A 21,359-nucleotide genomic window follows, 5' to 3' on the forward strand; every position below is an offset into this window, starting at 1 on the left:
CTCTGTGTTAAAATTATATTTGGAATGTGTCTAACCAGTTCTATCACCTTTGTGATAATGACTGATACCAATATTGTCCTTTAAAAAAACTATACCAATAATTAAGAATTTTGTACTGCTTCAAGGTATCTCTAGTTGATCTAGACGAACCACCTCTGCTGTGATACGAACCATTAATTACGGGTACATGCCGTTTTGGGAACAGCGATTAATTAACTGATTTTATATGTTATTGTGAAGTGCCAGGAACATACACAAATGATGATTTATGCTATCCTTTGTGAACAATCCTTATTTGTCATGTGTCTATATTTTGGGGCTGTTATATCGTAGCGTGAAGTCTGGAGTGAACTTTCTGGTATTTTGCTAATTTGATTTTCAAAGGTCAGTCCGCGACGTGTATCTGTTCTTGATCTTCATATGTTAAATGTCATAATACCGTTGCGTAATATTCGAAGTCCATTTTTTTCTCGTTTTTATTAATTCGTCTAACAGCGATTGTGAAATGTTTTCACGAATTAAGTACTCAAGTGCAGTAACCCATTCATTTTATTATGTTCACTTCACTGGCATCTTTACTCATTTTATAATTTAGCTAAATGTTAAAGAGACATTTAGGCGATTCACAACCTATAATTTGCTTGCGCGTAGAGGTCTTTAGCGGTGGTTTCGTTTCCTTGGTTGTACATGACGAGGAGTAAGGTTGCTGTCCAACCTCGTGGGTTTTCTCCGGGTCCTCCGGTATCCTCCCGCGGCTAAAAACCCCAACTCCCTACATAACGAAATATTTATTGTATATAAAAAAAAATTCATGAGACCTTTTGCCTTTTCTAGAGAAGGATTTATGCGTTTGGGAAACTATGTACTACAAAAATTATGTCAATGTATACAAACTATATACGGACCATCAAGGACCAAACGAATCGTACAAATGTTTATTCATACTGCTGGTTCAGGTGATTATGACAGTGATCTTGAATCCAGTCAAATTACGTAACATGATCTCACCTTAGAATGGGGATCATTTTCTTTGAATGTGTAGAGTCCAGGATCCCCATTAAAATCACTGTGTATAAATAGACTGGATAACCTGCTCTAATACGTCAGACTCGCTCCTGCGTCACTCCTTTTCTGACTTGCATATAGAGACAGGTAGTGGGCAGCCATGTTTTGACGTAGTGTTACTAAAAATAGACGGGTATCCCTAATGATGCCGTTCGGCGTTAAAATGAATAAGCTAGAAGATTTGTTAAGCTTTTCTTTAATGTCTAAGATTGCTAGCCAAATTAAACGTTGATCGTGCGACATCTTATTGTTATCTTAAACCCAAACAAAGCGACAGTTTAAAATCAGCTCTTATAATAATCAGATATAATCGTAGGCCTACCGGCTATGGCAAATCGCTCATCATAGTCAATAAGTCATATTTCATTTGATTTATAGCCGTATTTCTCAAATTCCAAAATATTAACTATTGTTCCGTTAAATTCCATCATTGAGAAAAAAATTGCATAGTTTCGGCTCTAATCAACAAGCTAAACCCAAACTACCGCTCCATTTAATTGGTGTTGACATCTTTATTGCATACTTCAGCGTCCGATCATGTTTTTGTTTACATTGGTAATGTGCGCAGAAAGAGGTGCGCACTGCCGGGAGGAATTCCTCCTGGCAAGATGGCTGCCCGCAACCTGTCTCTATACTGAAGTCAGACTAGCGCAGTGTAGGAACCAGTCTGACGTCATTTAGAGCAGGTTGTCCAGTCTATGTGTATAAATAACAGTTCAAAGAATCGTCAAAAGTCGATTCAAAAGCAGATTAAACTTCACTGTCATCTGTTGTAGCACCATGGGTCTTTTGTCAGACGTGTAAAGCGGGTCGAGCAAATCCGGTCGCCACATCCTACGTATAACCCATGCACTCCTTTCGTACTACATATCTTAATAGCCTTGTCTTCTTTGGTTTCCTTTCCACGTTGTGTATTTTCTTCTTACTTTATCTCAGTAGTTAAGACATTTAATTTTTGTCTTACCAGTAGTTAAGACGTTTGTCTTACCAGTAGTTAAGACGTTGGTCTTACCAGTAGTTAAGACGTTGGTCTTACCAGTAGTTCGCTTTTACATTTTATATCAAGCCCTGGTTGCATAAGATAAAAGTATAGATTACAATAAAGTCATTCTCTCAATCCCAATCCGGCCAGGCTCTCTGGGAGTCTGCTGATAGAAATTGCTACATTTTCTCACACTGAAATCTAGTGGCTGTCTAGGAACTCAGATGGTAATCTCTCCAGAACCCAATGATATCTGAATCTTAAATGGCTGATTTGGGCTTTTTAACAGATTTTAACAGACTTAAGATTCTGCAAATAACGAATTTGCTTGATGCAATTAGTAAATTTCCAATCACGTGTTAAACATGGTATTCTGATTCCGACGAAACCAGCTATGTTTACCAAAGTATAACTATTTTTATGTTTAAATCCGTCACTCATTATTTGAGTACATTTGATATGATTTCTATACAATGTGTGTATGTAAACCCAATAATAAGTTAAAGATACAATATGATCGCAAGTCCATAGTACTACACTGCGACTGACGACGTTCTCATTTGTACATTCTCGAAGGTGGCGGGTCAGAACCCGAAACTTTTGAAACAGGAAGCCGGCATAAAACGAAAACGTGAGATTGGATATTTCCCTTTATTATGCAACCGACAAAAATTTACTAAACACCTGGGAAAATAAAAGACCTTGTCAACTGGTTACGATTTGTCAAGACGAACTACACCAATTACACAAGACAAATCTACGGACAAGACACGATATACAGATATCACAAACAACAAACAACTCTTATATGGTTAGTGGAAATTTACTGGAGAAATTTCCCACCAGATATCTGTTATCAACTTAGAATTGAATGTTTACCACATTATGACTCTTTTTTATGTAACAATATGCCACTCATTCGTTAACTTGATTTAAGCTCAACTTGCCAAAGATTTAATACAATATAATGCCATCATTAATTTCAAGAGAATATATTCTAGCAATATTGCTACAACGTACATATCAGATCCAGTGAAAGGATCCGGGGGCTAGCGCTGTACACTGTACAGGACTAAAAAATACAAATGTTTTATTGAACGAAATGTGATGCAATTGGGTATTTCGATTAACTACAAGTTCTTCCCACGTTTGTCTTTGACCCGTTTGTTAATGGATTCTAGGTTTGGGATAATGTTTTTTTATCACTTTCACAATAGTCTATCACTTACACCGTGACATATATTTTAATTGATATAGACATTTTAATTGACAGAGGTGATACAACATATAGTAAAATCTGTTTTATATATTTTTTTTATTTCGACGCCTCGTTCATTATTGATCATCTGGGGTTAGTATGTAGGTCTACGGGTCAGATGATATGAAGGCGTTTATTTGATCCGATTAGTTCTGTATGTTGAACATTTTAATGGATTTATACTTTCGACAGTTTTATTATGTAAGAGCTAAATCTGTCTATTGCAAACCTCGTGGGTTTTCCCCGGGTCCTCCGGTTTCCTCCCAGTGCTAAAGACCCCTACGCGCAAACAAATTACTGAAATAAAATTGAATCATATGTTAGTCCCGAAATGAACTAGTTTGTGTCGAGTGGACGTTAAACTCTCTCTCTCTCTCTCACTCTCTCTCTCTCTCTCTCTCTCTCTCTCACACTCTCTCTCTCTCAATATTGAAATGTTATATAAATTATCATTTAGACATTTATTAGCTTTAAAGCCTATAACCAACTCTCTAGACAGTCGGATGGTCGTGTTTTAAAATGGATTAGAACACCGTCGCCATTTAATAGTTTACCGTTAAAATTGATTATTATCGTAGCAATTGTACTTTGCAGTCGAGATTATTATGTCAAAAGTTTAAACCCACAGAATATATAAATTTGATATTCATTTTTCATTATCTACTTTTGAACTGTTTTGGCAGGAACGACCAACTTCTTATCTAAATCTAACATAACGCATCTTTAAAATTCTCACCGAAGTCATCTGTGACGAGGACTATGGTTACACTGAAGATGATTTACAAGTTTCTAATATAATCCAGCGTGATAATAAAAACTTGACAATGTATATTTGTAAGCGCTTTACGATCATGATATGTTGGGTTTTTTAAAGAAAAAAAAAATGTCTATCATTATCATTTATTTTAGTCGATCTTTATAAAAGTAGAAATTCCAATTATTATGTCCCCTGGCTCAGAAGGTATTACTATTTCGATTATATTTTTACACGTTTATAGGTTTTTCGACATCAACCCACGTTTTAATTAAACATACAATATGCTGGAGCTAAATCTGCCTATTGCAGGTCTTTATTTAGGCCTGAAATGTTATCTAAATTATTAATTAGACATTAATTAACTTATCCAGGCCATAATCGCTAGCCTGCGATATTTACTGGATTAGGATCCTATTTGGTGCTCAACTTTAATTTCATTCATGATTAAATCATGAAATGGATAATCGAGACTATGTTTTTTATCGTACCGACTTTAGTAATGATGATCGAGGCTAGGCCCAAAATTTAATCGCTAAATTCTCGGTTCAGAGTGGATTAATTTGACTGAAATTTTCAGCAAATTCCCTTTACATTATCTAGTTTTTAACTATTATAGTGAGAACTGTCAGCTCTTTATCTAATCTGCCATAATGTATCTGTAATGTATACACCCTAAAAAATGTTAATCACCCCAATTATTTTTGTAATGCGTACAGATGAAGTGTGTGATAGCGAATTATTAAAATAAAATTGAACCATGTGTTAGTCCCGAAATGACCTAGTTTGTGTCGAGTTGACGATAAACCCTTTTTTTCTCTTTCGCTTTCAAAAATGAAACTAAAATTATTTATGGTTTAATGATTGAGAGCGAGATATTACAGCACGAGGACCATTAAATATCTTAAAATACAGACACTGTCCCACTTGTGCATTTCCATAAAATCGTCATGCTAGTCCAATATAATGCACGTTTGTCATATTGCACGTACTATTATCATTCGGCAAAGTTCGGCAGACTCCGGTACCCTACATCTAACCCCAACGGTATGACGGTAAGTGATATATAGCTACACCCATAATACTGTGATGCGGCTACCGGTTTATTTATTAGGAAAACTTGCCGCGTTTAGAAAATAGTTCTCAAAATGGCGTCGTTCGAAGAGTGTTTAGAGTTTTCGTTGCAAAGTTCTCCTTTGTTTAAATAAAATCGGATAAACTTGAAAGAAAAACAACTTCAGACATTGAAAGCTTTGTATGATGTATACAGTTTCTTGAGATAGAACACTCTTCACAGGCGTCTTCATAAGCACCGCCATTTTTAATACGGGAACTTGAAAGTTGTTCCAATGGCGGAATTCGTCACACAGCCGAGGTTAGATGTACGCTACCGCAGTCACCGAGGTATGTCGAATGGTAGCCTACCATTACTTGATATAATGCTACGCCAAAATGAAAGGATGTATTTCAACAACAGATATCAACCGACAATTTAATTACTTGTTTTCTTCATTCCTCCCTGTCAAAGACAAGTCAATCCTATTTCGTTTCGTTTTTTATAGTTCAAAATTTCGCTTTACTTCTCTTTACTAGACTGGGATCTGGAAGAGTTGATATATAACCCACATTCTGGTTGATGTAAATGATTTGCCAATGAAGCGGTCTGTTGTGCACGGAACTGTGAGAGACATTCGCGGCGAAGGCAAAGCAAAAGTTTTATTTCCAAATACCCACTTGTAACATCGAGGCCGATTGGTTCATCAAATGGCCAAAAGCCGCCAGTTTCCATGTAGTGGAGGCCAGCGAAAGTATAAAAAAAAGCGAAACGAAATATAGATCTGTGTTTTAATCAGATTGATGACATGTTTAACTCCCATTACTGCTGTGACCTATCTTATTAACCTACATTATAGGGGATCACGTGGCTAAGTGGGTAAGACGCTAGCTCGCTAGCCTGGAGGTCGGGTGTTCGATCCCTGCATTGGCCGAGAAAGTTCATCCAGATTTTCCGGCGTGGTTCTCCCTTGTCAGTGATGCAGGACGGAGGGGCTGACAAGGAAAGCTGTCTAGTCGTTCGGATGGGACGAAAAACCGAGGTCCCGTGTACACATTGGCGTGCACGTAAAAGATCCCTTGGCAGTTGGAATTCGATATAAGAGTAGGCCGTAGTGCCGCTGTCCGGGCAAAATTTCCCTCATAGCACACTGTATGGCGTATGCCCGTCTTCATTAGCCCAGGTTAGGAGCAGAACAGTAGGACGTTAAACCCCATTTCATTTCATTTCATTTCACCTACATTATAATTTATTCATTTTCATAATTAGATAATGAGAGTTAAACTTGTCTTTAATCAATTTATTAATTTTCATAATGACGAAGTGTTCTCACATATTTAAATTCAGTTAATTAAATTCACAATTCAGTTAATTAATTAAAAATAATTGGAATGTATTTCAGTCTCATTAGAAATGCAATTTTTCCAATCTGTTTCACGGCAGTAATGTGAAAGCCGTCTTTAACCACTGTACAAAATGAGTATATGATGTTTAAGACCACACCCAGCAAAGTTCTATATGACGTCACATCATTACACCTCTGCGTAGGAAATAGGTTTTTTTTAATCCAGATATACTCCAAACAACTTTAATTTTTTTTTTTTTTTTTTTTTTAGTAATTACATTCAGAATTGAATTTTCAGAAGAAAATATGTTATTATCCCGGGATAATTAACTCGCCCATGTGGCAATGTCTATCAGTGATATTGACTGACGGTCATAGAGAATATTTACCAGTGATCAGTTGCGTTATTCTGAAACATTACTAAATCATATTCACACACCTATTAAAGCACATTAATTATACATTTATTAACCTGACAAGACCATAAACAACTCTCGATTCCATCTGATGGGTCCGATTTAAACAGATTTCAATCCGATCTGCGGCTCAACGGCTGTTGATGATTAACCGTAATAATGGATAATCGAGACTTTATGTTTATTATTTTAACAACTGTAACAATGACAATCGAGGCTACAGAGTTATTGAAATGTGGTTTTCTCGGCTTAGATTGAAGTTATTTGACTGGAATTTTCAAAATATTCGATTTACATTATCTATTTTTTAACTATTAAAGTGAGAACTGTCACCTCTTTATCTAATCTCCCATAATGTATCTTTAAATAAAACCTGAGAAAACGGTGGGGCTGATACAATTTTGAAATGAGTGCCCTGGTATGCTTGGATGAGCTAACAAACGTGTATTTGCATGATTAATTTGCCATGGAGTGGTTAAAACATCACATCAATTTATACTTTTCAGTTTTAAAAAGTAATTGATTCTTCCTTCGATGCAGTGTTAATAGTATTTATTTGCAATTTTAAACTAATAGAATAAGACCAAATCCAATATTGGGCAATACATGATGCTGGGAATAAAGCCTGGTATTTGCAGCAAGTAATTCCATAAGATGTACTCAATGACTCCTTACAAGTGAGCATCGCGAACATGAATTGTTTAGCATTTACAAACACTGGCGGAAATTTGCCTGTCTTCTCCGTTCTGTCGTGGGCGGCAGGAATGTAATTAGAAACACGGTCCATGCTCTCAGCGAATACTTCTGGTTAGAAGTACACTAGCAATAGTTCAACCGCAAATCCTTTTGAAGAAAACATTGAAGTTGATAGGCCGTATAAAAAGCGCGTTAATTTGGTCTCCGAGTGCGAACAGAGGTTGTATGTTGGTCCCGCTTAATCGATCCGCGGCGTTTTTCTCCCAGCTATGTCAATACGAACAAATTTACGCAGACGGCAAATTCAATCCGGATATGGCGAGTTAATTAATCCGAGAGATACGAGGTTAAAGAGTAGCGAATGCCCACACCACCGATGTGAAGAAAACATCTTTATTTAAACAAGGGACATAATTGACCAATTTGCTTCCTTATTTAGTTCTTAATGCCATAAATAATTCATGAAACAGCCGAAAATACACGACAACAATGAATAACAATCACTGGTTTGTCGTCCATTCAGAATTTGAATAAATTAAATTTGGAGCAATGACAGAATGAATGGAATTTTGGAACTACATTTAATACAATTGACGTAAAGAATACAGGTGACGCGCGTTGTTGACCTTAGTTTAGCTGTAAATAAATAAATAAAGGAATGACAATTACTTAGAAGACAGCTGTATGGAATAACAATTACTTAGCTTTTGTTATAGTGGCATTTCAACTAGACTACTCAGACAATGGTGCAGACAGATCTTCTAAAATGGGAGATTTTACGACCGACCGCTTTCACCTAGGTGATATCCCAGACAAATTCAGACAGTAGAGAACACAGAGAGATAGATAGATAGAGGGAGAGAGAGAGAGAGAGAGAGAGAGAGGGAGGGGGTTAACGTCCACTCAACATAAACTAGATCACTTCGGGACTAACACATGGCTCAATTTTATTCCAATAATTCGTTTGTGCGTAGGGGTCTCTAGCAGTGGGAGGTCCCGGACAAAACCCGTGAGGTTGGACATGCGACCCCACTTGACCCAGTGACAGACCTCCTGATCAAACGCACACGCGGTAACCATTCGGCCACCCAACCTCCTTAGTAGAGAACAGGGGTTGGTTGCTCAAAACTAAGTTATTTTAACGATCTGTTAAACTCTAACGGATCGTTATCTTACTAACGTGTCGTTTGTTAAAGGTCCGTTAAATTTCTCTTGCTAGAAAGTCAATTTCATTATCCGTTACCTAACGGGCTAATTAAACATGCATTATGCAAGAGCAAAATCTGCTTATTACAAGTCTTTCTTTAAGCCTGAAATGTTATCTAAATTATCAATTCGACATTAATTAACTTATCCAGACCATAATAAACTCTCGATATCAAGACTAGCCTTCGATGTTGGCTAGATTAGATTCCTATATGCCTCTTAACGGCCATTGATAATTAAATCAAAACAGTGGATAATCGAGACTATGCTGTTTATATTAATGATTTTAGTAACGATGACCGAGACTAAGTGAAAATTTCACCCGCTTCGTTCTCGGCTCATAGTTTATCAATTTGACTGAAATTTTCAGCAAATTACCTTTACACTATCTAGTTTTTAACTATCATAGCGAGAACTGCCATCTATTTATCTTATCTCCCATAATGTATCTTTAAAGCTAATTCAAGAAAAGACTGTTTGTGCATACAACATCTTCATGGAAGTTAGTATTAACAAGAAACTGAAGACATCTGTAGGAAATCATTATGGCATTTGCAGTACAGAAACTGTGGAATATTGGGGCCATTATTTCCTACAGGCCCCCCAAATTCTGCAGAATACTATAGAATTTCATCATGTATAAAATACCTATAGAAAATTACACTGGTTATCTATGACTTTTTGCTAAGGGTATACCTCGACTGACATCGTTAAACAGATAACGGAGTCCAATATCTCCGTTAAATATACTCTTCAAAAAAAGTAGGCGATGTTCAGAATCAATACAAAACTGCGGAAATACACTGCTGATTTTATTAGAGGTAACCAGTGTATGTTAATAACAGGCCAAATGCCTACACATGAACATAAACAGTTCATATGGGCGGCTTATCTGACGGCCCCATTTCACTCGCAAAGAGATGCACCGTCAAATGTGAAAATGGACGTTTTTGATTTTTGTCTTAATAATGAGTAATTGCTTCACCAATCCCCAGACATTCAACAATTCGTCGTGGCATGCTCCTAATCAACCGTCCAATCACGATTTGGGGCAATCTGACCCACTATTCTTGCAGTGTTGTCGGTTGACGTCGACGAACACGTCTCCCGATTAAATTAAACGTAACACACTAAAGCAAAGATACGCTAAACAGTAAATCTTATGCAAGAACCGATAGGAAAGCAAACATGGATAGATAAACCAGCACGCGGCAGTTTTCATCAATCCTTCTTTAAGTGTCAAATTTGACAATGAACCCCTCCCACGCGTATGACGCTAATGTGTGTCGCATGTGGAGCTCAGTGGTTCTGTTGGGGCGATAAGTTCTTCATCTGTGAACATACTCTCAAAGCATGTCAAGTGTCCATGACTATTTATCATATCACAACCTGCATAGGTATTTGCATTTCAATATCCCCTATTTTTTTTTTTTTTTTTTTTTTTTTTGAAGAGTATATAACGGGGCTTCCAGCAAAAGACTACCGTTTAAGATAAAGAACCATTAAATCCATGTTAAACGAGTCGTTAAAAGTTAACGGATCTTTAAGCAACCGTTCCAAATCATTTACATGTATATACAGGCGGGGGGGGGAGGGGGGTGCGCGTTGTATCATAAGGTCTGTCATTGGGTCAACGGTTGTGGTTTCGTTCCCCCAGCTGTACGTGGTTTCCTCCCACTGTTATAGACTCCTACGCACAAGTTAATTATTGTAATAAAATTGAACCATATGTTAGTCCCGAAATGACCTGGTTTGTTTCGAGTGGACGTTAAACCCCCCTCCTCTCTCTCTCTCTCTCTCTCTCTCCTATGCACTAAAATCTCAGAAAGAGACTTTAAGTGTATATCAAAATAAACGTACGACGTTTTAGTGGTTTGGTCGACGGTTTGGTGGGTATGTTCGGGCAAAATGTCTCTCATACAACACTGCATGACGTATGTTAGTATTGGCCATTCCGATCAGTGTCGCCCACCAATACATCGGTTACTGGTTTCAATAGTCGCCCAAGATTTTGAAGTAATGAATTTAAACTACGCAGTCGAGTATCGACCCTTTCTTGTTGTGATGTTAGTTAACAATTGATTATATTCTTTCTGTAATTTAACACTCCAATATACATGTATGTTTATATCATTTAAAGGCTCAATACCACTCTTGTTGTAACTGAATAATATGTCCCAATCTTTATTCTGGTCAACAAATTGTACTATTTTACAGTATTCCAATTAATTGATAATACAAATTTCATCTTAACACACCTAATTTAAAAAATTGGAAAAATTCAACTAAATGATTTGAAAAGCCTAACGTAAACCTTTTCAAATGTGACTTGGATTTAAAAATATTTTCGAACCCTCTGGACAAGTAAAATAGGATGTAATGGATAATTTACACAACAGGTAGGACACATAAACATCTAATACTTAGAATAAGGCTATTATTTATTTTTTGGAGCTGTCAAGCCAGCAAGAGTGTTATTGTCTCTTTAAGTATCTTGCTTTTGGGAAGTCGATTTATAATAACCATTGGTTTCATTCGATATCCCATGAATAATATATTGTTTAAATAAAAAAAAGTCAACGCCGGATAACCATATTTAGACTGCACACCGTCTGCTCAATGTCCTTTAATTACGATTAATTTGTTATTTAATTTCGTCACATTTTCTTTATTTTGTTCTCCAAAATCAATACCACATCCTATCTAGATTTTTATTGTCGTTTAATGGCAAAAATAGACGAAAGGTGAAAATTACATTTCTAACGATAATGAAATTAATTCCAATTATTTTCAAATAGTTAACTGAATTGTGAGTTGAAATCGATACGATTCGGAATCTTCCGTCATTATTTTACTAATATATTACAATCTAGGTTATAGATATAGGTTATAGATATAGGTTATAGATTATAATCAAAGATCTGTAAGATTTAGATAAAGAGCTAGTTATGATTGCTATAATAGTTCACAAATAGGTAATGTAAAATGAATAATTTGAAAATTTCATATAAATTACTCTATTGCGAGCGCAGATATTAGCCTCCAACCACCGTACTGGTTGTTCGAAGTTAAGTCTCGCTCCTCCATTTTTAGCTTAAATCAAAATATGGCTGAACTGTTCTAATCGAGAGTTGATTATGGCCTGAATAAGTTAATTAATGTCTAATTAATAATTTAGAAAACATTTCAGGCCTAAAGAAAGACCTGCTGCAATAGGCAGATTTAGCTCTTGCATAATGTATGTTTAAGAGGAATAATTTATTAGAATTTCGTAAAAATGTCTTTATCTTAGAATAACCCCACAACTACTCAAACTGATCAACCAATTTCATGAAAATCCAGTCATCATTGTAAATGAAACGAAGATGAAATGAAATGGGGTTAAACATCCTACCAAATTTGCTAATGAAGACGGGCTGTAATTATCTGATATATCATAACACAGTATTGCTTACTCCCCTTCTTGGCAGGAGAATATACCTTTTTGCATCTATAACTGTAATTATAGAGTCAAAGTCCTCAATCGTTAAAGTAACATTTCTAAAAGGGGCATTAGGTAAGATTAGATAAAGAGCTGACAGTTCTCGCTATAATAGTTAAAAGAAATAGATAATGAAAACAGAATATGCTGAAAATTTCAGTCAAATTGCTTCACTTTGAACCGTGATATTAGATATTCAATTTTAGGCTAGCCTTGAACGTCATTACTAACGTTGGGTACGATAATAATCCAAGTCTAGATTATCCATTTTTACGTTAAGTTATCCATCACAAAATGTATGGTTTGATTATGGTCTGGATAAGTTAGTTAACGTTTAATTTATAATTTAGATAACATTTCAGACCTAAAGAACGACCTACAATAGCTCTTGCATAATGCATGTTTAAATGTATCATTAATTGGTTATAGTATTCTGCCATCACTTTGCAAGGCGTTATATTGAAGGACTGAAAAATCGTCCGAAGCCTTTTACATTAAGTAGAGATAGCGATCAGATCAACCCAATTCAACACTAACTTATTAGGGTGCCACGGTGGCTCAGTGAGTAAGACGTTGGCTCGCTAACCTGGAGGGGGGTTGGATGGCTGAATGGTTAGCGTGCGCGCGCTGTATCATAAAGTCTGTCATTGAGTCGACTGGCGTGGTTTCGAATCCCCGGTTGTACGTGGCAAGGAGTAGGGTCGCCTGTCCAACCTCGTGGGTTTTCTCCGGGTCCTCCGGTTTCCTCCCACTGCTAAAGACCCCTACGCGCAAGCGAATTATGTAAATAAAATTAAACCATATGTTAGTCCCGAAATGACCTAGTTTTTGTCGTTAAACCCCATTTCTAAAAAAAAAAAAAAAAAAAAGCTAACCTGGAGGTCCCGTGTCCAATCCCTGCATTGGACAAAAATGTTCAGGCGTCTTTCCTCCTTGTCATTGGTTCCGGGCAACGTAAAGTCGTTCGGAATTGACGAAAAACCGAGGTCCCGTGTACACATTGGCATGACGGTAAAAGATCCCTTAGCAGTTAGAATTCGATATAAGAGTAGGCCGTAGCGCCGCTGTCCGCACAAAATCGCCCTCATAGCCCGTGTTCATTTTCCCAGTCGTAGCAGAACAGCAGGACGTTAATTCAGTTAGGCGATGAGGATCCAAGACCGATGTTTAGATATCTATACCTAAGCGAAACGTATTGCGGCCATATTTCATTCTCGTTCTTAGGATGCGCTCTTTGAAAAAGCCTAAGTCTCCGTCATTTCAAATCCGATCGACATTAGATTTTTGACTTTTATCCAACATGGTCAATTCCTAGTCCATAGATTTTTATTCGCCGGAAAGGAAGTGATTAAAAAGAATATTCGTGTATCTAGAGTATTTACGATAAAGAAGTACAATCACGTGATATTTCGTGTCGCAGAAGTTGTCATTACTCGTTCGTTAAGTTTCGCTACAAGGAACAAGGTCCTTGTTGTGCCCCCACTTAGTTTTACGTTCAGATTATCTAATCAGATATTTGGAGTCGGGGTGGACTGAGGTTCGGTCCGAGTGTCGGCCGAAAATGTTCCTGGGGGTTGTCTGTGTGGTTTCCTCCGTCAGCAAGGAACAATGTCTAGGCTTTCAGATCGGACAAAAACGGATGTGCTGTAAAGTAGGATATTGAACCTATTTCATTTTCTAATCAGATATTTCCGCTCAGTTTTCCAAAATGACCTCGTCATAACAATGCTGTCAGCAATCCTGGGTTCTTTTCAGATATCAATTGAAACCAACTCCATAAAAATGAATTTGCTAAACCTCTTTTAAATCTAATTTAATTTGCTTGTTTTTGTACTGTTGACTGGGTTAGAGCATACAAGTTATACTAACTCCTTCAAGTCCATTCACCCTTTTTACACTATTCTGACATTTAAATTATTTCTTCGGGGAAAAGGTTAATTATCTTTCGCTTAATACATTTCAACTAAATTATTTGTAGTTTCTTCAAGTGTCCCGCGATTAGAATCTCTCCGTTTAGAATCTCGGCGTAAACCGCGACGGGACTGGCAAGGGAAGTGTCTAGTAGTCGTATTCAGCACGATTTGAGAGTTTATCATTTCTTAATTAAATCCACAGCCACCCCAAGAAGTGAAGGGATCTAAGTCTTATATGCACACTGGGTGAGTCTACGATCTCTCCTCCTTTATACCCCCGTCAGCCCGGGGTGGCGTCCTTACTTCGCTGCTACGGCGACGGAAAATGGTTTTAGAGCGCGCTAAGATCGCCATAGGCGTGGTGGAAACGCCAGCTATCGGGATGAGGTCACCATGGTCGCCAATGATCGCCGAGTCACGGCGTTTGTTTTGAGCATCTTCAAAACAAGCGCCAAGGCTCTGCGATCTGAACTGGAAAGCTATGAGAATACGACTTTTTTGCAAGTTTGTAATTTTTTGGAACAATTTCGCGCGTTGTGTTCACGTTTGCCGGCGACCATGTGCAGTAAGGACGCTACCCCGGCCTGACGGGGGCATGAGTGATTGGTCTAAACTCGCGACGTAGGCGATCGCGATCGCTTGTATACTAATTATGAGCAGCTACGAAAGGACATAAATTAATCTGTTGGTAGCGGTAGGAACCCAGCGATTCTAGTCTGGCCCATTCCCCCACTTCGTTTTACGCTGGGCTTTGTATAATCTGTTTATAGCTGAATGGCACGTGGAATTATCTAACTGAAATATTGTATTACGAAAATGTTTTTGCACGCGCCTGGCTGGATTGCATTAGTTATTGTAAATCAATTAGATATGTATGCTTTGTCATCCAAATCAACCAAAACCTACGCTAAGATTACATAAAGTAAACAGAGCTAGAATGGTGGGTGGTCGAATGGTCTAAAGTGTATCATTCATTCAAGTGGCTTGTACTTGACAAGGAGTAGGATCACCTGCCCAACCACTTGGGTTTTCGCCTGGTCCTCCACCCCCTTGCTAACCCTTGTGCGGACACGTCGCACGAAAAACATTGTCGGTAACAAGGGGTAATCTAAGGCCCCAGACATAAATTGGTTTTTGGATGCATAATTTTATTCAAATACGATCAAACTACAGCTTCATATAAAGACTGAATAATAATCAATCAGAGTAAAAAAAATATTTGAGGTATTAACAGTGAAGATATTTTTGAAACCAAATTAATCTTCAAATAATTTAATTGTCATTTCCAAGTAAAAATCGTCTTTTGATGGGGTTGCTAGAGTACATAGATGTGCTTTCTGATCTAGATTACTAGAATGACCAACAAAATATCATGAGTAAGAAAGATTCCAAATATAAATCTAGCACCGAGTATAGAACAGATTAGACACATGTAACCAGCCAAATGTTTAAAGGAAAGGGGAGGGGGGGGTCCACAACACTTCTTGTTTCCGATAATGTAATACTCGTAGTTTCTAGTCAAATGATGAATGTTGCCACTGCCTCACTTCCATTCTATTTGCAGCATTATACTCGACATTAAGTAGCTGACAATGTATAAAATTGGGAATGGAAATGCGCTCTTCCCAGTCGCATGCCCCCCCCCCACACACACACACACCCTTCCCAAAATCTATTCTGTTATACCAGTATATTATGTCGTTACTTGTTTTGATCATGTAATATGAGGTCGATAAACTTTGTGAGTTGTTAGGATATGCTATAGTCTGTCGAGCTATAAACAGACTATTTTCCGGAAGCAGGATTCGTATTTCGTGGGTTTCAATAAGGTCGGTCAATGGTCTCTTTACTGAACGTCTAGTACCTAGTCAATTGCTTCCCGAACTAATTCAAAAATCCGTATTCGAACAATATAAATATAAGGTAATATCACTTAAGTGCCGCAAGGGAGATGAATGATCTTATTTTTCAGAACTTAAGTGCATTTACCCTTTATGTCCACTGTCGTCCGATCGAACACACGGCTGTTGTCTTAAATCGGTTAACAGCGTATAAATGAAATGAAATGAGATCTGACTTCCTACTGTTCTGCACCGCATGGGCTAATGAAGACGAACATACAGTGTGCTGTGTGTGTGTAGGGGGGGGGGGATTTTGCTCTGATAGTGGATCTTTTACGTGAACGCTAATGTGTACACGGGACCTCTGTTTTTCCTTACCCACCCACACGATTATATCTTGTCCCTTGCCAGGCCCTTTGTCCTGCACTAGTGACAATGCGGAAATCCCGATGAATTTTCTCGGTCAACACAACGATCGAACACGGGACCTCTAGGGTAGTGAGTCAACATCTTACAGGTCACTGAACCATCATGGCTCCCCATTAACAAAGGATAATTAATTATTAACACATTAACAAAAAAACATTTACAGGATGTGCGAGTTTTTCTCAATTAACAACTTCTACCCATAGAGAGGAAGGGGTCATTGTCTTGTAGTAATATTTAGTGTTAATTGGTAAAACTGGGGGGGATGACCGAATGGTTAGCCCTTGCGCGTTGTATCATAAGGTCTGTCATTGAGTCAACTGGCGTGGTTTCGATTCCCCGGTTGTACGTGGCAAGGAGTATGGTCGTCTGTCCAACATCGTGGGTTTTCTCCGGGTCCTCTGGTTTCCTCCAACTGCTAAAGACTCCTACGCGGAAGCGAATTATTGAAATAAATTGAACCAGATGGTAGTTTCGAAATGACCCAGTTTGTGTCGAGTGGATATTAAACCCCATTTCTCTCTCTTTCACAAATACACATCAGGGGCCTTATTCGCCCAATTTTGTTCTTGGACTTTAATTTTCAGTCTATGAAATGATTGAATCCTGAAAATAATTAGCTCCCAGTACAGATCATTTTTATAATTGTCCCCCGCCTTACGAAGACAGAAGGGGACTATTTAAATGGGTATGCCTGTCTGTCTGTCTGTCTGTCTGCTTTCAAAACCTTGACTAAGTTGGATTGTGAACATTTTCTGCTTAGGTTAGGTATAAATAATCAGTTTGATTGCTCGATATTTTTAAACAGATAAATGTGTAATTAATTAAATGTACATTAATGAAGTTTAGACAAAGAAAGACATACACTAGGCAGATTTACCTCTTGCATAATGCATGTTTGATATGTGTCATCTATTTATCCTGGGGTTGCGGTGGGGGACGTCGCTGTTGGCTTGTTTGACTTAAAGATACATTATGGGAGATTAGATAAGCGTTGGCAGTTTTCACTATAATATTTAATAACTAGATAATGTAAAGGCAATTTGCTGAACATTTCAGTCAAATTGATCCACTATGAATCGAGAATTAGACGATTGATAATTCACCCTAGCCTCGATCATAATTATTAAAGTCGGTAAGTTAAAAAGCATAGTCTCGATTATCCATTTCATGATTTAATCGTGAAGGAAAGTTATGCAGTAAATCGGATCATAATCCACTAAAGATCGCAGGCTAGCCATGCCATCGAGAGTTGATTATGGTCTGGATAAGAATAGGCAGATTTAGCTTGTGCATAATGTATGTTTAATCAAAAGAGTTTTTAAAGTTGCAATTGCAAATTTTCAAGTTATATTTTTAAAATGTATTAAAATAAAGCCTTAAAATAGATGGTATCCATAAACAGTCCTACCTTGTTAAAGAATAATCCTATTAATCCTATAATTTGCTATTGCCAGCTGAGAAATTGGCAAAAATATCATTTTTAACTTCAAATTCCAACGTTAGAAAATGGCTGCCCCATGTTGTCAATAGCAAAACAGGGGAGGTAATTGTGTTGTTATTTCCTGTGTCATAGATTTTTAAGGGTGGGAAATAATGCCCATGATCGTATAATAGTGATTTGATAACCTATTGAGCAAAAGACATAGAAATAATTATGTTTTGACTTTCTTAGAAAATTTGAAATTCTCGCTTTAAATAACCTTTTTTTGTATATGTTTATTTTCAGATGGTTTGATAGTACTGGGCTTCCTCACTATATCAGTATCATGCTTTGTGTTTGATCTACGATCTGGTTTAACAAAGCGAGAACGATGTCAGGTGCAGGTAGTTCGATTGACCATCCATCCGCCGCGGATGTTCCAGGATAAATGTTCCCCTTCTCGAATAGTTACCTACGGATGTAGAGGAACCTGTCACTCCTACAGCAAATTAGACAGAAACAACACAACAAAACTCATGCGATCTTGCAAGTAAGTTGGACATTTTGAAATGGTGAAATTGCGCTTATATTTAGTGGAGAGAGAGAGAGAGAGAGAGGGGGGGGGAGAGGGAGATAACGTCCACTCGACACAAACCAGGTCATTTCGGGACTAATATATGGTTCAATTTTATTTCATTAATTCGCTGGCGCATTGGTTTCGTTAACAGTGGGAGAACACCGGAGGTCCCGGAGAAAACTCATCGGGTTTGACAGGCGAGGGAGAGAGAGAGAGAGAGAGAGAGAGAGAGAGAGATGAGGTTTAACGTCCACTCGACACAAACCAAGTCATTTCGGGACAAAAATATGGTTCAATTATTTTCAATAATTCTCTTGCGCATAGGTTTCGTTAACAGCGGGGGAGGGAGGGGGGCGGAGGTCCCGGAGAAAAACCATAGGGTTGGACAGGCGAGGGATAGAGAGAGAAATGAGGTTTAACGTCTACTCGACATAACCCAATAATTCTCTTGCGTATAGGTTTTGTTAACAGTGGGTGAACACAGGCGGTCCCAGAGAAAACCCACCGGGTTGGACAAGCGACCCTACTCCTTGTCACCCAACTGTGACCCGAGGCCGATTTTATTAAAGTCTTCTAATAAATACTGACGTCATAATAATAGAATTGTATTATTTATTTCAGTTGTTGTGAACCAATAAGAGTGGGATTACGGTTAGCTGTTCTTGAATGTGTTAATGGCATCCAGATCCGAACACCAGTGAAATTTGCTCGTCAGTGCCAGTGTCGACCCTGCTTTTCATCCGTCCACAACATGGATATTAACCGTTTACAACAATTATTGCGCAAAACGTCGTTTAAGAATTCTCTGATAAGAGGATGAACTCTAAAGAACTAGAATCGTGCCCTGTTATTAATTATATTTTACTGTATCTGTCTTCGATATTAGTGGCTTTGTAAATATATATATATATATATATGCTCGGTGTGTCTCACAGTGTACGTCGTAAGATCTCTTCTTCACTTGCGCCAAGACTCAAGCTGCCAAGCACTACAGTAGACCTTTTCAAAGTTACAATTTCATATTTTTATGTTATATTTTTAAAATGTATTAAAATAAAGTCCGAAAATAGATGGTATCTATAAACAGTCCTTCCTTGTTAAAGAATAATCCTATTAATCCTATAATTCACTATTGCCAGTTGAGAAATTGGCAAAAATATCATTCTCAACTTCCAATTCAAACGTTTGAAGATAGCTACTCCATGGTGGAGAATAGCAAACAAGGGAGGTAAATGAGTTTTAAGTGTGAGAATGATACCTACGATCTTATAATAGTGAGTTGACAACCTATTGAGCAAAAGACATAGAAATAATTATATTTTGACTTTCTTAGAAAATATGAAATTGTAACTTTAAAGTTCTAGCATGTCTACGGTACAAACAGAATCCACACCCCTTTGTACCAAAAAAACACTGAATATTTATGACATTTATAATCTGACTGTAAATATTTGCAATAAAAAATATTTAAAGTAGCTATTAGTCTCTGACTCAATATCATCCAAAGTCTTCGACATTGAAAACACTAATTATTTGTCAGTTTAAATCAACATTGTTTTTGTGATCTTACCGGGAAAAGATGCCCTTCTGATATCCAATATTTAAGACAAAATAAATAGTTTACCATTGGTACACGAATCGTCTACCTTAATGAGTTCCAGTGCCATTTATAACAAAGGACTCGAAGGACATGATTAAACATATTCCACAAGTCATATCAAACGGTGGCGCCATATTTTATTTGGAGACATGCGCAATTACCAGACACTAGAGATCGCCATTCGACTGAGACTTTTGACGTATTTCGCCGAACATAATTAATTAGAATTTACAGTAAAAACAGAAACGATTGAATGTAAATCAGTTTATATACATTCATATTACATTATTATATGCGGTGGGACCCATTTGTGTCAATTTCTAGTTCCCAAATATTAGCAATTTAGCTCCTTTAATTCACAATATAAGATAATATTTAGATTTAATCTGGTGTAGCACGATTTGATCTTTTCCATGGATTTCTACAATCTGGTTAAAACACGGATACTACTTTGTTTCTATTTTTATAGTTCAAAATTTGGTTTACTTGTCTTCACAACTCTAGGATCTGGAAGAGTTGTTATAAAACAGGCGTTCTGCTTGATGTGGGGAATTAACCAATGAAACGGTCTGTTACGGCGAGTTATTGGCGTGCTATGTGCACGGAACAGTGGGTAAACCACTAGAAACGCCATAACTGATTGATTATAGTCAATGCCTGACGTCATAGGGTTAAAAGCCGTTCGCATGACCCCTGACGCGACCTTCCACTACAACTAGTCAGATCTTCGTGTAGTAGAGGCCATCGAAAGTATTAAAAAAAACGAAACGAAATATAGATCTGTATTTTAATCAGACTGGGATGTATAGTGAAATATTTCATCAAATGTATCCGTGACGAATATTTAGAAACAGCTTATTCGAATTTAATGAGAGACAGAAATGGGGTTTAACGTCCACTCGACACAAACAAGGCCATTTCGGGACTAACATATGGTTCAATTTTATTTCAGTAATTCACTACCGGAGTTTTCACATTACGCAATGTCCTAAAAGTTAGTGTGATATGAAGAAATTGCTTATGGGTTCTTTTACGTGAACACCAACGTGTACACTTGACCTCGATTTTTTAGTCCCATCCGAACGCCCAGACAGGGCCTCACCCCTGCACCGACTGCAAAATTTCGGAGAACTTTCTCGATGATAAACATCGGGATTGAACCCCGGATTTTTTAGTTAGTGAACAAGCGTCTCACTCACTGAGCCACCGCAGCTCTCACTGAGCCAGAGATAAAATCAAGGTTAGCGTGAAGTGTGAGAGAGAGAAGAGAGAGAGAAGAGAGAGAGAGAGGGGGGTTAACGTCCACTCGACACAAACTAGGT

At 37.6% G+C, this 21,359-nt stretch overlaps 1 long non-coding RNA gene across 1 annotated transcript in view; it reads left to right on the forward strand.

Annotated features, from left to right (window-relative positions):
- Nucleotides 1-19,839, forward strand: part of LOC130014324 (uncharacterized) — a 35,758-nt gene extending 15,919 nt beyond the window's left edge. The window contains exons 2-3 of the long non-coding RNA XR_008789283.1: nt 18,167-18,410; nt 19,059-19,839. This is a non-coding gene — a long non-coding RNA (uncharacterized LOC130014324). The remainder of the gene's footprint in view (nt 1-18,166; nt 18,411-19,058) is intronic.
- Nucleotides 19,840-21,359: the final 1,520 nt, after the last annotated feature.

Source organism: Patella vulgata, chromosome 9, assembly GCF_932274485.2.
Source record: "Patella vulgata chromosome 9, xgPatVulg1.2, whole genome shotgun sequence".
NCBI lineage: Eukaryota > Metazoa > Mollusca > Gastropoda > Patellidae > Patella > Patella vulgata.